General features: G+C 39.5%; 1 pseudogene; it reads left to right on the top strand.

The window, feature by feature from the left end:
* Nucleotides 1-448: 448 nt before the first annotated feature.
* Nucleotides 449-5,692, top strand: LOC121164877 (annotated as a pseudogene).
* The last annotated feature ends 392 nt before the right edge of the window (nucleotides 5,693-6,084 follow it).

Here is a 6,084-nt window from a genome sequence, read left to right as displayed (position 1 = left end):
GCACAGGCTCTAACTGGCATCTTAACCGCTGGGCCAAGTCTCATCTCAGATGCAGTATATTTTGAAATTCTTAGCATTTCTAATACAGTGTTCATACCATGTAAATACTTGTTATACTGTTTTATTTAGGGAATAAAGAAAAACGAAGTTTCTCTGTATACAGTTTAAAGTCAGCCATCATAGGCACAACTTAAGTTATGGAATGCATAGTTGTGCGGGGCTAATCGTATAGTTTGACAACTTAGCAACTGAAGATACATTAAAAGAGACCAAGCTGGATGTGAGTCTGAGCAATTCAAAGAGCTAAATATGCAAGTTTAGATTACTGCTTAGATTTATTGAAGCTCAGTTTCCGCTTAAAAAAAACAGGAATTATTTATTTCCCAGGAATGAAAAAAAAAATGACACATTCTGGGAAGAAAATGGTTGATACATGGAAAGACGATCAATGAATGGTAACCGAACCTCTAAGTTCAGTGATACAACCTACATAGACATAAAAACATCACTAGCTATACTAGAAACTTATGGTAATATTAATTAATTTGGTTATCACAACTATAACTGTAACACTATTGTCTAGATTAAGACTAAGGGAGCTAGCATTTAGCTTAGGGACTGAGACATCCACAACCTTTAAAGTGCCTGACTTGGCTCCCCAGCTCCAGTTCTTGATTCTTGTTTCCTGGAAAGCGGCTAGAGTAATTGGATTCCTGCAACCTGTGAGGGCGACTTAGTTCTCAGAGTCAGACCTCCTCCTTTTTCTCTTCATATCTACAAAATAATAAAGGATCAAACAGATTAAGACTTTCCACAAATGTAGTCAAGATGCTGGTGAATTGCAATATCCTTTACCATTGAGTCATTCCTTAATTTCTTCTATTGACACCAAATGAAGTTGGGGACATTCTGCTATTCTGCTTTTGAAAATCTGCATACTTTTGCTTTTGGCTTTAACGGGATCTTTTTCCTTTTCCTTTTTTGAGTTTCTAAGGCATCCTCCTGGATTTTCATACAGAATTCTTATATATTGCAGTTGATGTGATAAACTTCATGTTCCATATTGACAGGCCTAAGATTCTGCAACGTTGGTCTTTCGATGAGTTTATGGGCTTTCTGCATTTCTCCAGTTGTGCTGACACGAGTGCTCATGAATCCTTAACTACATGATTGAACAGGGCATGTTTGATCATTCCTTGTCTTGGAAATGAGTTGTAGCATTTCAGTTTGTAAAAGATTCTTTCCATACGAGGTCACCTCCAATGGCCACCTCTCCTCATCACATTGCTGGCACATGCCATGTCACATTGCCTTGCTCTATTCCACACACTTGCTCTTGCTTCACTTGACTTCTTTCTTCCTGTTGCATCTCAGCTTCTCATTGCACAAACAGAGCTCATAAGTCAGAGCTTCTATCTCCAAGCCTAACCCTGTGAAGGACAATTCCCTCGAGGAGGCACTATGTTCCGACTAGAATCATCCTGACAATCTGTGTTATAAATTATTAGTCTAATTTTACATTTCTAGGTTTTTCTTATGAGATTGAACATTTATTTATTGATCATCTGGGTGTATGTTGGATTTCTGGACCTTGTCTTGGCCATGTTTGTTGATTCTTTTTTCAAAAAAAAAGAAGAAGAATCTACTTACTTATTTGAAAGGCAGAGTCACAGAGAAGGAGAAACACAGACAGAGAGAGATCTTCTATTTACTCATTTACTCCCCAGATGGCCACAGCAGCCAGATCTGGACCAGACAAAAGCTAGCATCCTGGAATTCAGTCTGGACCTCCACTTGAGTAGCAGAAGCCCAAACACTTGAGTCTTCTTCTGCTATATCTTAGCATACATTAGCAGGCAGCTGAATGGGAAGAAAGGGGGCCTCAACTCCAATGGCACTTACTTGGTTACATGTTATGGGAGTCCCAAGCAACAGCTGCACCGTTACACTCCGTGTGCTCCCTGCCTGAATTATAACAAAAATGCACTTTTCATATCAGAAAGTATACTCCATTAATGGATAAAAATTTCAGAAAATTAAAAATATAGCAAAAACTCTTTGGAATCCCTCAGACAGGTACAGATCCACCAAAGATTTATTGGATAATTATTGTGAACCATACACTCTTACAAAATTATTTTCTCACCTCATGCTCCTTGAAAAACGATGCAGAGATCTGGGTATAAATTTAACAAGGTGGTCTTGCTTGGAGTTGAGGCTAGGACTGCTCATAAAAACCTGTTTCAATGGCTTTTGGGCTATTCGTCAGAAGAACACACTGCCCAGAACTTTGTTTATATTCTACCACTTCCAATCCTTCACATCCATTTTACGCACTGAACTCATGTCTTACGATCTGGAATTGTGATTTCTTCAGCTTGATTTTTATTCCACAGGATAGCTTTGCTGTTTGTGCTCTCTTGTTTCCAGATGAACTTTTTATCTATCAACTTTTCTATTTCTAAGAAAAATGTTGTTGGGGTTTTTGGGGGATCATGTTGAATCTGTACACTACTTTTAGTAATATGGACATTTTTATTAAGTTGATCCTACCAATCCAGGGGCACGTTAAGTTTCTCCATCAGTTACTATCCTCTTTTATTTTAATGTTTTATAATTTTTCATTATAGAGATCTTCCACTATCTTAGGTTAGGTTAATTACAAGGTAACTGATATTCTGGGCCCAGTGGCGCCGTGACCTAGTGGCTAAAGTCCTCGCCTTGAACATGCTAGGATCCTAGATAGGCACGGTTCTAATACCAGCAGCTTCACTTCCCACCTAGCTCCCTGCTTCTGGCCTGGGAAAGCAGTTGAGGATGGCCCTATGCTTTGGAACCCTGCACCCGTGTGGGATACCTGGAAGAAGTTACTGGATCCTGGCTCCGGCCATTGCGTTCACTTGGGGAGTGAATCATTGGACGGAGGATCTTCCTCTCTCTCCTCCTCTCTGTATATCTGACTTTGTAATAAAAACAAAAACAAAAACAAAAAAACAAACAAGCAAAACAAGGTAACTGAGATTCCATTCCACTATTTTAAAAGGGACTGTACTTAAAATTTCTTCCTTGGCCATGAGTTTATACTAGTGCCATTGATTTGTGTTTATTAATTTTGTAACCTGCTACCCTACCAAAGCTCTTACGAGTTTTAACATCTCTGGATTGAATCTTTTGGTTCTCTTATGTAAACAGGGATGATTTTAATTTCTCTGTTCTGATTTGAGTTCCTTTAATTTATTTTTCTTGCCTAATAGATCTGGCAAAGACTTCCAATACTATATTGAATAGCAGTGATGAAAGTTGACATCCTTGTCTAGTTCCATTTCTTGGTGGAAAAGCTTTCAGTCCTTACCCATTTAGTATTATCCTGGCATTATTTTTTGTTTGTTTTTGTATATTGCTTTGATTATGTTGTAGAATGTGCCTTCTATGCCTATCTTGCTTCAGGTTTTTAGCATGAAATGGTGTTGGATTTATTAAATGTGTTCTCTGCCTCTATTGAGATAATATTGTTTTTATTTTTTAATTTGTTGATGTGGTGTATCACATTTATTGATTTGTGTATGATATTCGACGATCCCTGCATGCCAAAGATAAATCCCACCAGGTCCGGGTGAATGATCTGCCTGATATACTGTTGGATCCTATTAGCTCGTAATTTATTGAGGATCTTTGCATCTATGTTCATCAAACGCATTGATCTGTAGTTCACCTTTTCTGTTGCATCTCTACCTGTCTTCAGTATTAAGGTGACATTGGAGTCACAGAAAGATTTTGGAAGAATTGCCTCCCTTTCTATTGTTTGGGATGGCTTGTGGAGAATTAGGGTAATTTCTTCTTGAAACACTTGCTAGAATTGTGCAGTGAAGCTATCCGGTCCAGGGCTTCTCTTGGTTGGGAAGGATTGAAATACTAATTCAATCTCATTCCTTGTTATTTAGATTCTTAAGTGCCTCATGATTCAGTTTTGGTGGGTTGTATGTGTCCAAAAATCTATCTGCTTCTTCTCAGTCTTCTGATTTGTTGGAATGTACTTGCTTGTAGTAATTCATAACAATTCTATCTATGTCCAAGGTGTCTGCTGTCATATGTCTTTTCTTTCTGATCCTATTGATTCATCTCTTCTCCATCCTTTTTTGATTGGTTGTGCTACTGGGAAATCTATTTTTTTAAAAGGATTTATTTATTTATTGGAAAGTCACATATACAGAGAGGAGGAAAGACAGAGAGGAAGATCTTCCATCCGATGATTCATTCCCCAAGTGAGCGCAACGGCTGATGTTATGCTGATCCGAAGCCAGGAGCCAGGAACCTCTTCCGGGTCTCCCTCATGGGTGCAGGATCCCAAGACTTTGGGCCGTCCTTGACTGCTTTCCCAGGCCACAAGCAAGGAGCTGGATGGGAAGTGGAGCTGCTGGTATTAGAACCAGCGTCCATATGGGATCCCGGTGTGTTCAAGGCGAGGACTTTAGCCATTAGGCCATGGCACCGGGCCAGGGAAATCTATTTTGTTGATTTTTTCAAAGGCTCAGCTCCTCGGTTCATTGGTGTTATGTATTGTTCTTTTAGCCTCTATTTGGTTTATTTCCCTCATTATTTATTTTATTTTTTCCTGCTCATCTTGAGATTGCTTTGCTGTTGTTTTTCTAGCTCCTTAAGATCTATGGCTAACTCATTTATTTGGTGCTTTTCCAATTTATTTTTTTATATTTAACTTATTGTTATTATTATCATTTCATGATACAGTTCTATAGTACCTGGGATTTCTCTTACTCCCTCTCCAGTCTCCTGCCCCCTCACTCAGTTCCCCTATATTATTACTATAGTATAGTTCTTCATAAACAGTCGTATATCCATCATTGCAGGCATGGACAATGGCAGAGAGTCCAGCATCCTATTTTCAAGATATAGTAACTAGTTTCATTGGGAGTCCATGTTTGGTCTGGAAGTAGAGATGCATACTGCATCTTTTCCTGATGTTCAATTGAAGAGAGCTTGATTATCATGTGTCTTAGTGAAGATCGCTTTTCATCAAGCCTGTTGGGAGTTCTATGCCCCTCCTGGATGTTGTTTCCCAATTCTTTCTCTAGATTAGGGAAATTTCCTTTATTGTTGCATTAAATGCATTTTTAAACGCAGCTTCTCTTTCTGCACTTTCTCGGACTCCCACAACTCATGATATTCTGCCGCCCAAACTGGAAGGTTCCCTGCTGCTGCCGCCCACGCCCGAGTTGCAGAGCGGCCAGAGTGGCCTTCAGTCACCAGGCCATCCCGGAGAGGTCTGCCTTCTCCCCACCCCGACGGAATTTCTCTCCCGTGGTTGACTCGGACTCGCTGGCAACTCAAGGGCATGTCTTAACCAAGATCAGCAAAGAAAACAGCAGGCACCTTGTGCCACCTAAACATAATCCATTCCACTCCTTCTTGCAGCAGACGCTCCATGACAAATCAGGGCCCGGGTCAACGAAAACTCCATTTGTCAAAGAGGCCCTTGATGAGACCCCCAAAGAAGCACAGTGAGTGTTTAGTTAGCGAGAACGCAAAGTACACATTTACAGTAGACAGATGCGTGAAGGGCCTTCTTGTAGCCAAACAACTTGGAACAAAACTCGCGGCCAATGAGCCCCTGTCATTTTCTGTTGAATCGATTCTAAAAAGACCTGCGTCTGCCATCACTCATGTTTCCCAGTAGTAAATTGCTAAATGGAAAGCTGAAAAAAAAAAAATATATATATATATATAATAAAAAATATATATATATATTTGGCCTTTCAATAGTGTCTTTCAATTCTTAAATACTTTTTTTTTTTTTTTGCTTGACCTAACTCTGTTTCCAGCTTTTTGTTTGTTTCCCCCTGGTGACAGGAACTATCTTCTAATTCTGAGATTCTTTCTTCTGCCTCCTTCATTCTATTTTGGAGACTCTCCACTGTACTTTTAATTTGCTCCACTGTATTCTTCATTTCTGATTTATCAGATTTCATTGATTCATTTTCAGTGTGACATATTCCTTAAATTCCTTGAACTCCTGCTTTACGTGCTTCTCGTTGTTGATAAGAAGCTTTATAGGGCCCGGCGCGGTGG

The sequence above is a fragment of the Ochotona curzoniae genome, unplaced genomic scaffold (genome assembly GCF_017591425.1).
Source record: "Ochotona curzoniae isolate NIBS_2020 unplaced genomic scaffold, NIBS_Ocur_1.0 contig_1071, whole genome shotgun sequence".
Classification (NCBI taxonomy): Eukaryota; Metazoa; Chordata; class Mammalia; order Lagomorpha; family Ochotonidae; genus Ochotona; species Ochotona curzoniae.
The sequence above is the reverse complement of the archived record's forward strand: the minus strand, read 5'-3'. Positions and strand labels throughout refer to the sequence as shown.